At 45.7% G+C, this 17,585-nt stretch overlaps 2 long non-coding RNA genes across 2 annotated transcripts in view; one reads left to right on the top strand and one right to left on the bottom strand.

Annotated features, from left to right (window-relative positions):
* LOC145420539 (uncharacterized) overlaps positions 1-17,585 on the bottom strand; it is a 90,765-nt gene that overhangs the window by 24,797 nt on the left and 48,383 nt on the right. The window lies entirely within an intron of this gene.
* On the top strand, positions 10,979-12,424 carry LOC145420538 (uncharacterized). The gene is made up of 3 exons (XR_013901862.1): positions 10,979-11,167; positions 11,257-11,344; positions 12,052-12,424. It is a non-coding gene; the product is annotated as an uncharacterized LOC145420538 (long non-coding RNA).

The following is a 17,585-nucleotide window of genomic DNA, read 5'->3' as shown; positions in this document are numbered from 1 at the left end:
AATATGAGATGAGAGAGCAAACAACTGACTACAAGTTCTCTAAAATGCCACTGATGAGGTCTTAATGAAGGAACTTTATAATTAGCTAATGCAGTGTAAATGGTTAAGGTACAAAAGTTTAAGATGGAGGCTGGACTTTAGCTTATTTAACACAATATACTGATGAGTGAAACAGAACATATGGATTGGGTATCATGTTAAAGGAGATTTGATATCAGCAACGGAGTTGGAAGACAAAACTGGAAAAAGTTTTTCTTTTTTATGACAAATTATGTACCTGTGAAGTCGAACAAGAAAAGTTATATGTAAAATGCACTTCACCATTGTGCAGATGAGTTTTAACAACACAGTTTAGAGACTTTATTATGTAATCATATAAAAGTGTTTTACGTGATTAGACTGAAAATGGCAAACGGTGTTTTTGTGTTTGCTGATATCTGATGAGATGTTTGAAATGTTGCATTTGAAAGTACCTGCCACTTAAAAGAGAACATGTATGCTTGATGATTGACTGGAAATTTTATATATTTTGCTAAGACATCCATGTAATATTGAGCAACTAAAGCACAGGGAGTGCAGAATTATTAGGCAAATGAGTATTTTGTCCACATCATCCTCTTCATGCATGTTGTCTTACTCCAAGCTGTATAGGCTCGAAAGCCTACTACCAATTAAGCATATTAGGTGATGTGCATCTCTGTAATGAGAAGGGGTGTGGTCTAATGACATCAACACCCTATATCAGGTGTGCATAATTATTAGGCAACGTCCTTTCCTTTGGCAAAATGGGTCAAAAGAAGGACTTGACAGGCTCAGAAAAGTCAAAAATAGTGAGATATCTTGCAGAGGGATGCAGCAGTCTCAAAATTGCAAAGCTTCTGAAGCGTGATCATCGAACAATCAAGCGTTTCATTCAAAATAGTCAACAGGGTCGCAAGAAGCGTGTGGAAAAACCAAGGCGCAAAATAACTGCCCATGAACTGAGAAAAGTCAAGCGTGCAGCTGCCAAGATGCCACTTGCCACCAGTTTGGCCATATTTCAGAGCTGCAACATCACTGGAGTGCCCAAAAGCACAAGGTGTGCAATACTCAGAGACATGGCCAAGGTAAGAAAGGCTGAAAGACGACCACCACTGAACAAGACACACAAGCTGAAACGTCAAGACTGGGCCAAGAAACATCTCAAGACTGGTTTTTCTAAGGTTTTATGGACTGATGAAATGAGAGTGAGTCTTGATGGGCCAGATGGATGGGCCCGTGGCTGGATTGGTAAAGGGCAGAGAGCTCCAGTCCCACTCAGACGCCAGCAAGGTGGAGGTGGAGTACTGGTTTGGGCTGGTATCATCAAAGATGAGCTTGTGGGGCCTTTTCGGGTTGAGGATGGAGTCAAGCTCAACTCCCAGTCCTACTGCCAGTTTCTGGAAGACACCTTCTTCAAGCAGTGGTACAGGAAGAAGTCTGCATCCTTCAAGAAAAACATGATTTTCATGCAGGACAATGCTCCATCACACGCGTCCAAGTACTCCACAGCGTGGCTGCAAGAAAGGGTATAAAAGAAGAAAAACTAATGACATGGCCTCCTTGTTCACCTGATCTGAACCCCATTGAGAACGTGTGGTCCATCATCAAATGTGAGATTTACAAGGAGGGAAAACAGTACACCTCTCTGAACAGTGTCTGGGAGGCTGTGGTTGCTGCTGCACGCAATGTTGATGGTGAACAGATCAAAACACTGACAGAATCCATGGATGGCAGGCTTTTGAGTGTCCTTGCAAAGAAAGGTGGCTATATTGGTCGCTGATTTGTTTTTGTTTTGTTTTTGAATGTCAGAAATGTATATTTGTGAATGTGGAGATGTTATATTGGTTTCACTGGTAAAAATAAATCATTGAAATGGGTATATATTTGTTTTTTGTTAAGTTGCCTAATAATTATGCACAGTAATAGTCACCTGCACACACAGATATCCCCCTAAAATAGCTCAAACTAAAAACTACTTCCAAAAACATTCAGCTTTGATATTAATGAGTTTTTTGGGTTCATTGAGAACATGGTTGTTGTTCAATAATAACATTATTCCTCAAATATACAACTTGCCTAATAATTCTGCACTCCCTGTATTTACAATATGGGTTATTTCAATATTAGATCAATATTTTCTACATGTATGTCCATCACATTTATTTTTCTACTTTTTAGCATGGGTAAGACATAGTTTGTTTGTTTTCAAGCACTGAGGTTCTGTATATGGTTCACAGGTACACTGACACAACCATAACTCCAGCAACTTCCTGCTTTGTTGCTTGCTGTCCTTTCCCCTGTTGTCCTCCAGCTCCCTTTGGATGAGCAGAGATGTGAGCTGCTGACCTGCCATGCCAGCTCTCAAGCTGTGATTGAATGTTTGCAGAAATTAGTGTGTGTCTGAACAGCACACCAAAATCACGAGGGCTGTGATTGACAGGGTCCATGGGGGAAAAAAAACATGGATGTCATATTACCTGAATGTGGTATACCTATACCTATCAATCACTGCATTAGACACCGATAGGCAAGTACACACACAGCCCTATTTACAATCTTTATTTAGTTTGCTTGACTTGACTTGAACCCTCCAGGTGGACTCTTCCTTTTCATTTTACTGATATAAGGATGATAGACAGGCCAAACTGGTTTTATTTGCAACCAATAAAGGATTCCATCAGCTCATCTTTCAAAACCAAACTCCCAGCATATGGTGCATCAAATACTAATCAAATCTTGCACAAGAGCAATAAAAAATGGTTTTACTATACCTATTAAATTTGCCAAAGCTCAGTAAGAGAAGAAATTTGATGAACAATGATAGGCAAACTGGTAATTACTACTGCAATGACTACAAAGGCCTCTGCTAGAAAAAGAAATTGGAAAAACTTCTTGTTGTTTCCTTATTAATCAGGCTAAACTTCAGAAGCAGTGTTGAAGTGGGAAGCATGGCTTATTCTTTTTTTTTTTTTTTTAAAGACTGAATCATGTTAGCTTTACTGTGTGCTCCAAATCTTAAACTTGTTCAATGTAAATTACATTTCTCAGGTGAAATTTTAAGATGATTACAGAATAAACAGGCAGCTCAAACAGGTCCTCACTTTATTCACTGGGATATTATGCAATATGTCAGAATGTGACTTAAGCATCCATAAGAGGGGTGTGACAAACAGTCGATAATGAAGACAAAATTGAAGCAGACAAAGAAAACCTCTTATGTCACAAAAGAAGAAACCTGAAAGGGCCAGATCAGAGTTTTAACTGCCACGGTAAAAGACAAAGTGAAAAGAATAATGATCATGAGAAAAACCTGCTACAGTGTGCTGTCAGTCAAAAAAATCCCTCAGAGATGCATAACAGAGAAAATATTCAGTTGCTGCCACCAAAAATCTTTAGAGAGGAAAAACAATAGGATAAAAAAAGACCAACAAAGCCATTGCTTTTGAGCTATATGGGAATTGTACCATAACAACAGAGCAGGTAAGGAAAATGTCCAAGACTCAACTTGTAAGACGCATTCTGAATCTTAAAAATAGAAGAAAAGGAAGTTAAATCAATTCCCAGAAGCCCTGCTCATGCTTGCATTTTAACATCTTTAAACCTTTCTTAGAAATGAGGGAGGGCATTCCCAAACTTTTTAAGGCTCAAGTGATGTGTCCTCATGATTTAAATACAAAACAAATTTAATGACTTCTGGGAATAATCAGTCAAAAGGCCTCCACATTGACCTGCAAAGATCCCGTCCTCCATCTAAGTAGGTGTCTGTCGAGATGTAGCAGCTACCGAAATGTACGCGCACGTCAGGGATATTTATCTATCCTTTCTCTGTTTCCCCCGCCTCCTCCATCCTCCCCTTGCCTCTCTCTCCCCCTCACTGACTTCCCTTTGAAGACATGAAAATGCTCTCTTCAAAGTCACATGTTATTTGATTCAGAAAAGGCCAGCGCTTTTAAGGTCTGGCAATTATGGCTCCCTCACTCTTGTGTCTGAAAATAAACAGCAGGAAGTCTCTAAGAGGAGCAGATAAACATGCACGCTAGTACATGAAGGATATGTATCATACATGTACTGCACAGCAAAATCACACGCAGGTGGTCATACTGATGTGGGAGTGCACCTCCTGGATATCATTAGTGCTTTCTGAAGTGCGCATTACTGATAGTGAACAGGTTTTTTTTCACGTGGTTAAGTGAGTGCATGGGTAAATGACAAATGGCTTCCAAATATATCTCAAAGCTTACAAGATTTCTTTCACAATCCTTTTAGCCTGAAGCCTACACTTTATTGGTAAGAAATTTAAAAAAAAATTCCAAACAGAAGTTAATGCGAGCTGCATGAAAACAAAAATGAGAGATGAGAAGGAAAAAAGAAATAACAAAACAGAAAGAATTATGTATAAAGCTACGAAATAGAAAGATAGCAAATTGTTTCGTTTTTTAATGAACAGCTTTCAAGAAACAATGCATGTAATTGAAAAACAATAATAATCAGAAACTCAGAATGGTAATGTTTCATTCATATCAATTGTTTGTTCAGACTGAGAATAACTACTTTGGCTCTTGCCAACAAACAAAGTCAAATGTAAGGAAGGAAGAAATTCTGTCATGATACGTTGTGTGGCAGGCAGGGGAAGGACCCAAGATGCAGGTTCACAGACACGGAGATAAACTCAAAAAACACAGCTTTATTGCTGGCCACGGGAAGCAATACAGAATAAACTAAAACTGGGAAAACTAACGCATGAACTGTACAAGGAACCGAACCACGGGGAGAATTACACACAACATGAGGGAGAACGCGACGCCGAACAGAGGAAGACGCAGACAGAAATACACAGAGGGTTAACGAGGAAAGTGGGAACACACGGGGAACACAGGTGACACAGATAACCATAACGAGACAGGGCGGGGTGAACATAACGCTGACGGGTACAGGCACAGAGGTTCAGACAGGAGGAGAGAGAGCACGGGAAGAACGCAGACATAACGGGCTAGGGAAAACATAGAATAAAGCACAAAGAGAGACGAGGGCTCATAAATACACAGAGGGGCACACAGGGGGTAAGAGTCACGAAGGGAAAACACATGAGGAACAACGTAACAGATCAACCCAGGAAGCATGGCCTAAATAAAGAACAAAATACAAAAATACATGAAAACTAAGAATACTGGGCCCACATGGCCCAGGACCATGACACCACCCCCCCCTAAAGGGCTGGCTCCTGACAGCCCAAACCCGAGAAACAAAAACAGAAAACAACCCACCCAGGGCGGGAGGCGGGGGACCAGGACGGAGGGACCAGAACGGGAAACAAAACAAACAACAGAAAACACAGGAGCACATGACTGTAGTCAAAATAAAGTTCAGGGGGCCGACCCAGAGCCCACAGGCACAAGAGTTCACGGGTCACACGGTCGGGGGGCCGACCAGGCGGGTGGCACAGGTGGCAGAGCTGGTCCGGAGGCCGGCCGTGCGGAAGGCAGCGGCGGCGGCGAAGGAGACGGAGCAGTTCAGGAGGCCGGCCGCGCGGAAGGCAGCGGCGGCGGCGAAGGAGACGACGGAGCAGTTCAGGAGGCCGGCCGCGCGGAAGGCAGCGGCGGCTCTCCAGTGTCAGGCGTGCTGGCCATGGCCCGGTGGGCACAGGACCAGACGAAGCACAGGCCGAAGCCGCGACAGACGAGGCTGAAGGCTCGGAGGCTGCTGCAGCTGACGAAGGCTCGGAGGCTGCTGCAGCTGACGAAGGCTCGGAGGCTGCTGCAGCTGACGAAGGCTCGGAGGCTGCTGCAGCTGACGAAGGCTCGGAGGCTGCTGCAGCTGACGAAGGCTCGGAGGCTGCTGCAGCTGACGAAGGCTCGGAGGCTGCTGCAGCTGACGAAGGCTCGGAGGCTGCTGCAGCTGACGAAGGCTCGGAGGCTGCTGCAGCTGACGAAGGCTCGGAGGCTGCTGCAGCTGACGAAGGCTCGGAGGCTGCTGCAGCTGACGAAGGCTCGGAGGCTGCTGCAGCTGACGAAGGCTCGGAGGCTGCTGCAGCGGACGAAGGCTCGGAGGCTGCTGCAGCGGACGAAGGCTCTGAGGCTGCAGCGGACGAAGGCTCTGAGGCTGCAGCGGACGAAGCACAGGCTGGACCAGGCGTAGCAGAAGGTGGCTGGATGGGCTCCTCGGGCCCTCCAGCTGACGAGGCTTGAGGCTGAACGGGCCCCTCGGACCCTCCAGCGGAGACAGGTGGCCGGACGGGCCCCTCGGACCCTCCAGCGGAGACAGGTGGCCGGACGGGCCCCTCGGGCCCTCCAGCGGAGACAGGTGGCCGGACGGGCCCCCCGGGCCCTCCAGCGGAGACAGGAGGCTGAACGGGCCCCTCGGACCCTCCAGCGGAGACAGGAGGCTGAACGGACCCCTCGGGCCCTCCAGCTGGAAGAGACAGCTGAAGCAGAAGGCAGTCCGAGGCGGAGAGAAAGCTCACGCCATTCCTAGAAGACTGAGGAGCAGCCTGTACAGCCGACGTGGAAGGGAGCTGAACGGGCCCCTCGGACCCTCCAGCGGAGACAGGAGGCTGAACGGGCCCCTCGGACCCTCCAGCGGAGACAGGAGGCTGAACGGGCCCCTCGGACCCTCCAGCGGAGACAGGAGGCTGAACGGGCCCCTCGGACCCTCCAGCGGAGACAGGAGGCTGAACGGGCCCCTCGGACCCTCCAGCTAACGTGACGTGAAGCGATGGTGTCGCCGCAGGGTGCCGGATAGGCACACCTGGGAGTCCAACAGCAGATGCAGGACAAACAGTTATGTAGGCCCCTGGCTGGACTAGGAGCTGAGGAAACACAGGCTGCTGAGGCACAAACCCAGAGAGAGAGAAAACAGGTAGAAAACAGTCTATAGGGCTTAACATCTTGGCATGAAAAACCGTGAAGTGAACAGTGGTAGGGACCACCAGTTCAGAGCCAGCAATCATTAGGTTCCCAGAGTCTGCATCAGTCCAAGGTGGCTCGCAGGTTACTGGCCCAGTCTCAGTAATCCTAGGAGAGGCCAACATAAGCTGGTTGGACTTAACCGATGGTAGTGTGCGGCTCAGAGGAGCTGGTTCAACCATACGGAAAACAAGAATTGCCACTCGATCCACAAAAACAAGGCTTAGATCATCAGGAGCTAACTCCTGAAAAAACAGTAAACACACAGGTATGGACCTAACCAATGTCACCGTGGTAGCATGACTGTGGTGTGTTGGATGGATGTGTTTGTTGGAACCTGCACCCGCAGTGATCTGTGGCGTCAGAGTGATGACTATATTGAGTGGAGAGACAGATACAGGCAAAACGGTACGTAAACCATTAACTGAAGCAGGTGACACTTCAGGCTGAGAGTGAGTGGTTACAACATTGTTCGAGGCTAAAATCTTATCCAGTGATGAGTTCACAGAGACAGGAGAAAACGGTGTCACATTAACCCTGATCTCAGCCTCCATCTCCTGAGTGGAGGTACTGGTGCAAAACAGTTCAGAATCACCCTGTGTATGACCTTCAGGAAGACAGAATTCATATTGTGACGTTACACAGTCCAGGTTACCATGATCAGCATTTATGTTTTCATCTTGACAGGTTAGAGTGAGTTTATGATCGGCGTTCACCGTTTTCAGTTCATTAAACACAAGAGTAGCAGGGAAAACAGGATCACTAGTCATGTTACACTTTAATCCATGATTTGCCAACTCTGCAATATCCTTGCTTACTGTGGCTTCAGAGGGCCCCGGAGTTGAGAAAACACAGTTCTTGAGGTCAGGCTCAGAAACAGATAGCTCAGACTTGGATGGAACCTCAGACATGGTAAAAGACACAAAAGGAAACACCTTCACCCCACTACTCACACTATTACCCTGAGAATCAGTGGAAGTCTCTTTCAGTCTATGTGTAGATTTTGTGGTCCCTGCAGGATTGAGTGAAGCAGTCATAATCGGCTGAGAAGGACTGTCCCTAGCCTGTGGCTTGGTGAATAGCTCATTGCTAGCCATATCACCGGCTAAGTCTGTAGTTACTTCACATGCCGCCCGCTCAGAGGAAACTTGGCTTGACAGAACAGGTTCACTCACCTCCGAGCATCGGGTGATGCGGTGACGACGCGAACGCCGTTTTTTCTTGGCCGTGGGCCCCGTTAACGCGGAAAGTGGAGCCTCCTGCGGTGACGCAGAGGCTGAGGATGCGAGTGTTGGCGGAGCGTCAGGTGGGAGCTCCTGGCAACTCCGGGGGCCCCCAAAGGCCAGGCGTGTCCCGCGGAAAATCTCACCGTAGTGAGGAGCGAGCCCTGGCTTCCCCCGTTGCTCCTCCTCCAGTTGCGCGCATGCGGCGCTCTGCCGCTCCTCGAGGTCGACATCCATTACCTCCACAGCCTCCTCGTGTCGTTCAGTGGAGGGCGAGACATGCCGTAGCGATGAGCGACGGCGACGTGAACGCCGCTTCCGTCTTGAAGTGGACGCGGATGGAACTTGGTTTTCTGTGATGACTGGCTCCTCGTCTTCCGACCACATCCGCGCCAGAAAGGAAGCGGGAGAAGAGTAGTCCGATCGAGGCAGCGAGGACGGGCGGCCGGTCCGAGGCGGGGCGGCTGGCGGAAGCTCCTCCTCGGAGATAAGCCAGGGCTTCCAGCGTAGCTCATCCTCCCGATACGCTCGCAACACCTGCTGCCGCTCCTCCTCACCGAAGTCAACAGCCTCGGGCATCTCCGTGCAGGCAGGCGGTGGCGAAGATGCGGAAGCTGATGAAGTGTGAGCCAATGGTGTGTCCGTGGTGAGCCTCACCGTTCCGACTCTGACCGCCACTGGCTCATGAGGCGGCGGGGCAACGGCGCGATGGCACGGCTCTGGTGAAGGTGCACGCCCACCGGGCCGCTGCTGCGGACGGAGTCGGAGAGCGGAGACGAGAAGGTCGCTGACGAGGGGGTGCAGCGTCTCCCATAACCAGGGGAACACAGACACGCACACCCCTACCTGGCGGGCGAACTCCTCCCGTTCCTCCTCACTGGAACAGTGCAGCCACTTGTCGCACAGCGACTCCACTGTCCGGACAATCTCCAGTCTTTGTGTCGCTGGGTCCGGCATGCTCGCGTCGTACTGTCGGTCCGCGGAGGGGTTGTGAACTGCTGGGTCCATGTTGTGGTCGCGTTCTTCTGTCATGATACGTTGTGTGGCAGGCAGGGGAAGGACCCAAGATGCAGGTTCACAGACACGGAGATAAACTCAAAAAACACAGCTTTATTGCTGGCCACGGGAAGCAATACAGAATAAACTAAAACTGGGAAAACTAACGCATGAACTGTACAAGGAACCGAACCACGGGGAGAATTACACACAACATGAGGGAGAACGCGACGCCGAACAGAGGAAGACGCAGACAGAAATACACAGAGGGTTAACGAGGAAAGTGGGAACACACGGGGAACACAGGTGACACAGATAACCATAACGAGACAGGGCGGGGTGAACATAACGCTGACGGGTACAGGCACAGAGGTTCAGACAGGAGGAGAGAGAGCACGGGAAGAACGCAGACATAACGGGCTAGGGAAAACATAGAATAAAGCACAAAGAGAGACGAGGGCTCATAAATACACAGAGGGGCACACAGGGGGTAAGAGTCACGAAGGGAAAACACATGAGGAACAACGTAACAGATCAACCCAGGAAGCATGGCCTAAATAAAGAACAAAATACAAAAATACATGAAAACTAAGAATACTGGGCCCACATGGCCCAGGACCATGACAAATTCTTGGTCCCTAAAATCCTGCAAAATTGTAACGTATTCCATATAGTTACTTTTTTAAATTAAAATATGCAACGCAATTTAAATTATATAATTTATATAATTATAAATAACTCACCTTTTAATTAATAATATCGCAGAACAAAGGCAAAATTATTTGCATGTTTTGAAAGTGTTGCTGACATGTTTCTATCACCTCCACCTTTAACTACCATCTGAATGCTTTTAAAACCAAAACGTCTTCGCAGACTTTCTTAACAACTGACAGAACCATAACACACCTTAACAACAATTGTGCCCCTTTGAGCATGTGGCTCATTTGAAAGAGCAAAATGTAGTATTGTGGTCTAGAAAACTCAAAATGTGATGTCCCCATATGTGGATGCCAGGTCCTAGGAAGTTAAAGGACAATTTTGGCAGCCGAACAGCGCTGTGAGATGCCTGTGCTGTGGTTTTTGATGTTTTATACTGTGCCAAACATTTCCAGTAGGTAATTGGTCTGGATTGCAAGCAGACCAGTTTAGACCTGGACTTTGGCATTGCCTTGCTGAAGTAAGAAAGGCCAGATATTTTTCCAGAGAAATATACTTTTTCAGCCACCGTATGTACTGTTACAAAACTAACATCAGTCATTACCATATCTGGGCCTTTACAGATGTGTAAGATACCCATGCCATGCACACTGATGCACATGGATTTGCCAATTGATTTTCAAACAGGAAGTATTATCCTTGAAGTGATTTGTTTTAATTATGAATAAAGGAAATTGACACACCTCAATCTCTCTAAATATAAAAAAGTCTCGATTAAAAAAAATTACATTTCAAGACACACAATTTCTAAATCATTCATGCTGAATAAGACGTCACACAAATGTGCTCACATAGAGATAATTTAATTGAACATTTTAATGAATATGATTTACATCTAAAGATCCTCAAACACAAAAAAACACATTTGATATCTGTTTTGTCTCTTGTGACAAAAACAGCATCCTTATGTAACCCAGTGAGTTTACACGACTCAGTAATGCACTACAACATGTTATTGTTAATTGGGATTTATCATTACTCTGTTAATCACTGAGTTGATCAAAAATAAATCAATAATAAAAGATAAATACTATAAATATAAGAATAAAACCCAAAGAGTATATTTAACACCCCTACTGGTTAGGAAGGAACAAGCCCCGCCTTCCCCTGCTCTGTACCGTCACGTGCTCAGACACAGAGAGAGACAGAGGTGCACGAGACCATCACTGATTTTCACCGCCAAGCTTTTCGCTGGAAAATAACTATTAACTTGATAAATTGAGCAAATATCCATACCGGAGATCTGCATGGACCTTGGAGAAACGGACCTGATTTATTGTGAACATTTCGGACCTTGAAACCATCGCGGTGAGTCAGAAGCTGTTAAGCTAACCTTGAAGCTAAAAAGCTAACAAGAAGTTAACAGGGAATATAATGGCCTGATTTCAATGTTGTAGATCTGCGCGGGAGCGGATGAAGTGGACAAGATCCTCTCTGAGAGTTGAACAAGATCCTCTCTGAGAGTTGAACATTAGAAGTGTGCTGGTGAGTTAAACTGGGACTGGGCGAATCAGGCTAATTGAAAAGCTAACTAGCCTAATGCTCATAGCTGTAGCTGACCACGTTTTCACTGTGGGAGAACACACGGGGTTTCTCACTGAGTTCAGCCATTTTGAGCACTCAGCTTGTGTGCTGATGATGTTCTAGTATTACTTGTTGAATATTAAATGCACTAAAATTAGATGATGGAATAAGTTAATGTTGATCTTAAAGGTCATGAATCTATTTTATTTTGTTACATTTGATGCTCGAGCGGCACTGGATAGATGTCCGTGTGTATTCTTACTGTGCTGATACGTTACCACATACTGTAAAACTACAGCCTGTGGGTTTTTGTATATTCTTTTGGTAATTTTATTCTGTACATTGAGTGTAAATAATATATTGCTTCATTGCTATGCAGTGTAAAGCAATGCTCCTGTAATTCAGTTAAAGGGCAATACTGTAAAAAATAATCTACCATAGTTTATGGTTTATTTCTGATTTCTGATAGAAATGTGCACCTTGACGATAGAATAAGCTGATTGTGATTTAAAGATTGCATTCATGATTAAGATGCACTGTATAGACTATAGTTAGAAATTAGAATTAATGTTTTGTGCTTGTTTTGTTATAGCACTTACATTATTTACATATGGCCATGTATATCATTAGAGTGTGAACTGAATTAGTAATAGTCCTGTTGTTTACAGGCTAGGTTTTTTTTATGGGATCGTGAGACCTGGATCTCTTCCTGACGAGGAAGATGGCGAGCCTTTCCCTTTGAACCGAACCGAACCACAGCCATTCTGAGTTGGCCCAGAAGGGCAGGTTGCTCTTCTCTCACGAACAATTGCAACAGTGCGGTAGGACGAAATCGCACCAATCACAAACTTTTGACCTGTTGGATTTGACTTGACTGAACACTGACTATTAAGCCGGCAAGACTGACATATCTGAGCTCAGATAGGATTCTGACTGTTATTATTATTGCTGTCACTGTATTTTATTTTATGTTTTCATTCCTGTTCATAAAATGCTGTTAAATTGTTGCTAAATAGTTTAATACAATTCATAGCAACTTTACCTGTGGCTCCAGTCATTCTTCTCCACGCAACTCCCTTTATCCCTCCTGCGAATCTAGCTATTGGCCCATTCTCTCCATCTTACTTTAATTTCCCCTACCCTATCCTGTACTTGGCTACAGAAAGTGGCGAGCCAGCCAGGAGGGTTTGCAGAGTTGTTAGTCCACCCAAAATTTAATAAAACGATTAAGAGTGCCTGGAGCTTCACAGTGACTTGTATTTTTTTCTACTGGTACTTTTACGTGTCCTAACCATGGAGGTTGTGAAAACAGAGAATGTTAAAGTTCAAAATGCTGTCTTGGTCAGTGGTTTAACTAACACAGACATTGATAAAGAAATAATTGAGTTCTTAGAAGCTTTCGGTCCTGTCAGTAGGCAGATTAAGCTACCAACTGGTGGTCAGATTATTGTGGAATTTCAACATGAGGCTACTGCTAAAGAACTAGAGAAAAGATATTTGCCTTATGACAGACCTTGCACTGTGAAACCTGAAGTTGTCTATCACGTTCGAGACCTAGCCAGTGCGTATAGCATTGAAACCAGCGCATCAGCTACTGTAACTTACCTGTCACAGCTTAAAGATGTGGCAGCACGAAGCAACCGATCGTTTAAAGACCTTTTGATGGATGAACTAGCTAAAATTGGGGAGTCATTGGGAGGGGATGTCCACACAGTTGAGCCTTCCACTGAACAAGAGCCAGTGCCCCACAGTGATGAGGCCCTACCTTCTTCTCCTTTAACACCCAATAGCAACCATGTAAGTGCCTTGAATACTCACCCACCGGCAGAGGCTGAGAAACAAACCCCTCAGATTCCCACCAACCTTTTAAGCACACCTGAAGTGCAGCGGGTTATTGTAGAGCACATTGTTAAAAGCAGTGAAGTCATTCCCCCACCAAACTCGCAATACAGACTGAAACCTTTTTCAGGGAGAGTTCCACATCCTCCTTTCGAAACTGACTATGACACTTGGCGCAGCAGCGTAGAGTTTTGCTTGACTGATCCTTCGCTCACCGAAACTCAAGTTGTGCGAAAGATTGTTGAAAGTCTTTCACCCCCTGCAGCGGACCTGGTGAAAGCTTTTGGTCCAAAAGCAAACCCCAAAACTTACCTTGAACATCTTGATTCTGCCTATGCAACTGTAGAGGACGGTGACGAACTCTTTGCTCGCTTCTTAAACACCAATCAGAATGGAGGTGAAAAACCCTCACATTACCTGCAAAGATTGCACACAGTGCTAAACCTAGTCATAAAAAGAGACGGAATTGCTTCTAGTGACATCAATAAACAGCTCCTGAGACAGTTTTGTAGAGGGTGTTGGGACAGCTCATTGATTGCAAACCTTCAACTTGAACAAAAGAAAGACGACCCACCTCATTTTGCCGAGCTACTCCTCCACCTACGCACCGAGGAGGACAAACAGGCAAGTAAAGCAACCCGCATGAAACAACATTTGGGGATCCAAAAGACTCGTGTTTATTCTAACGTGCAAACCACACGCTCTCAAGGTAGGAACGATTATGAGCATGAAATGGACAGCAATTCGTCTGACCTCCAGAAGCAAATTGCTGACCTCAGGTCTCAAATCGCACAGCTCAGAGCTGATAAAACAGAGAAAAGATCGCAGAAACTTCAAAAGGAAGCAAAAAGGAACCCAAGTACCAAAACTCAGAACAAGCCGGGACAGATACCACAAATTGCTGCAGTGTCAGCCAAACCCAAACCTGGATACTGTTTCAAGTGTGGAGAAGATGGTCATATCGCTTCCAGCTGTAGTAATGATCCCAACCCAGCATTAGTAGCAGCTAAAAGGAATGCCCTCAGACAGAAGCAGCGAGAATGGGAGATATCCAGACCAGTTGATGAGTCATTTAATTTAAACTAGAAAGAGCCCCTGTCGCGGGACAGATGGGTGCTAAATCTGAACCAAGTCCCACTGAGAAAAAGACAACAAAAGCCCAATGTGAAACAGCTAATGTTCACTCAGTGCCTAAACTTCCCAAAAGACTTGTGGGTAGAAAATGCACAGCCAGAGTTGTTATCAATGGCATTGAATGTAGTTGCTTGCTCGACTCAGGCTCTCAAGTAACCACTATTGCCAAATCCTTCTATCAAGAACACTTACCTGATCATCCTATAAAACCCATCAGTGATCTCCTAGAGGTCGAAGGTGCGAATGGTCAGACAGTCCCTTACTTGGGATACATTGAGACGAGTATCATGTTCCCCAAAGATCTCGATCAGTCAGAGCTTGAACTATCTACTCTTGCCTTAGTTGTCCCTGACATTCGCTCAAACTCAGACACACCTCTACTAATTGGCACAAATACACTTGACCCCTTATATGAGCATCTTTGTGAGAACACCTTACCTGACTTTAAGGTACTCCCTTATGGATACCAACAAGTGCTAAAGACATTAGCATCCAGAAAAAGACAAAGTGACAGTGGCAAGATCGGCTTGGTAAAACTTCAAAGTAGAACCCAAGAAGTCCTTCCCGCAAATCAAAAGCTACTAGTGGAAGGTTTTATGCATGCTAGCCACGCTAAGCCTGAACAGTGTGCACTTATTGAACAGCCCACTACCGGCTCCCTACCTGGTGGTGTGTTTGTAGATTGTTGCCTTATATCTCTGCCAAAGCACGGACCTTATAAAGTTCCTGTGTTGCTGAGAAACGAGACTAACCATGACATTACATTGCCCACTAACTGTGTAATTGCTGAGCTAGTTGCCCCTGACTGTGTCATGCCATGTCCTGAGCCTGAGAAAGGCGACCAAAAGGTGTCTGCAACGTGTAACTCTCAGCAGCAGACTTCAACCTCAAGACCCCCTCTCAGTTTCGACTTTGGTGAATCACCACTATCTGAAGAGTGGAAAGAGAAGATAGCTGAAAAGCTAAACACCTTCTCTGATGTTTTCTCACACAATGATCTTGATTTTGGGCATGCCACACATGTAAAACATCACATCAACTTAAAAGATGAAACCCCCTTCAAACAGAGATCTCGCCCGATTCATCCCCATGATTACGAGGCAGTTAAAAAGCACTTACAAGCCCTCTTAGATGCAGGCATAATCAGAGAATCTGAATCTCCATTCTCATCACCGATAGTGGTGGTCCGCAAAAAGAATGGTGATGTGCGGTTATGCATTGATTTTAGGAAGCTTAACTTGCAGACCATCCGCGATGCCTATGCCTTGCCAAACTTAGAGGAGTCATTTTCTGCTCTTGCAGGATCTCAGTGGTTCTCTGTGATGGACCTTAAGTCAGGGTACTATCAAATCGAGATGTGTGAAGAAGATAAGCCAAAGACGGCCTTCGTGTGCCCCTTCGGCTTCTACGAATTTAATCGTATGCCCCAGGGAATAACAAATGCCCCAAGCACTTTCCAAAGGCTTATGGAAAAGTGTATGAAAGACATCAATCTGAGAGAAGTGTTAGTCTTTTTGGATGATTTGATAGTCTTTTCCAGTTCCCTTGAAGATCATGAGACCCGACTCATTCATGTTCTTGAGCGACTCAGAGAGTACGGGCTGAAACTCTCGCCCGACAAATGTCGTTTCTTCCAAACATCAGTCCGTTATCTAGGCCACATTGTATCTAGAGACGGCGTAAAGACTGATCCCGAAAAAACTGAAGCACTCAAGACTTGGCCGAGACCCCAAACCTTAAAAGAACTCCAATCGTTTCTTGGTTTTACCGGTTATTACCGGAGATTTGTCAAAGATTACTCAAAAATTGTCAAGCCCCTCACCTCCCTCACAGCTGGCTATCCTCCGAGACGAAAGCATAGTAAAAACCCACCCAGTGATCCAAAGTATCTGAACCCCAAAGAGCCCTTTGGTGATCGTTGGGGACCAGAGTGCCAGAAATCGTTTCAAACTATTATTGAAAAACTCACCACCTCACCAGTCCTTGGGTATGCTGATGCAAAGCTACCTTACCTGGTACACACAGATGCCAGTACAACCGGACTTGGGGCGGCTCTTTATCAAGTGCAGAATGGAACCACACAGGTTATAGCCTATGCAAGTCGTGGTCTATCCCGTAGTGAAGCTAGATACCCCGCCCACAAGTTAGAATTTCTAGCTTTAAAGTGGGCCATAACTGACAAGTTTCATGACTATTTATATGGAAACACATTCACAGTCATCACCGACAACAACCCATTGACTTACCTTCTGACCACAGCAAAGCTTGATGCCACGAGTTATCGTTGGTTGGCTGCATTGTCCACCTATAACTTTGACATTAAGTACAGAGCTGGGAGACAAAATCTTGATGCAGATGGACTATCTAGGAAACCACATGACAAACCTGAAGACGATCCAGTTTTTACCCAGGAATGTCAGCGCATTGATAAGTTCAGATCCCATCTCTTGTCCTCAGTCAAAGATGTCGAGCTCCAACTTCAATCCGATACCGTGATGGCAGCCTGTCAAAGATATATGGCTATGGATCAGACTGAACCCTCTTGTGCTCTAGTCCAGTCACTTGCCATGTCTGCAGGTGCCATTCCAGACATGTTTCAAGAAGAAGGCAATGATAACAATCTCCTAGCCTTACCCAGATACACCCATACTGATCTTGTCAACCTGCAGAGAAAAGATCCAGCCATTAGTAAAGTCATCAAGCTGCTGGCAGCTGACTCACGTCCACCAGCCGATACTAAGTCTGAGTCTCACGATGTTCTCTTATTTTTAAGGGAGTGGAAACGTCTTGACCTCCAAAATGACTTACTGTACCGGAAACGCCAGTTGGGGCCAGAGACCTTGTTGCAGTTAGTCCTTCCTGATTCCTTACGCCCTACAGTTATGCTTAATCTTCATGACAACATGGGGCATTTAGGGGTCGAACGCACACTGGAACTCATTCGGTCACGTTTCTACTGGCCAAAAATGGCAGTTGATGTCGAAAAGAAAGTGAAAGCTTGCGAGAGATGTGTCCGTAGAAAAGCCCTGCCAGACAAGGCTGCTCCTCTGGTAAATATTAAAACTTCCAGGCCCATGGAGCTAGTCTGCATGGACTTCCTCTCAATAGAACCAGACAGTAAAAACACTAAAGATGTCCTAGTGATCACGGATCATTTTACAAAGTATGCTGTGTCCATTCCAACCAAAGACCAGAAAGCCACCACCGTTGCAAAGAACTTATGGGAGAA

This window comes from Astatotilapia calliptera, chromosome 2 (assembly GCF_964374335.1).
Source record: "Astatotilapia calliptera chromosome 2, fAstCal68.1, whole genome shotgun sequence".
Lineage (NCBI taxonomy): Eukaryota > Metazoa > Chordata > Actinopteri > Cichliformes > Cichlidae > Astatotilapia > Astatotilapia calliptera.
This window is presented reverse-complemented; position numbering and strand designations above follow the sequence as displayed.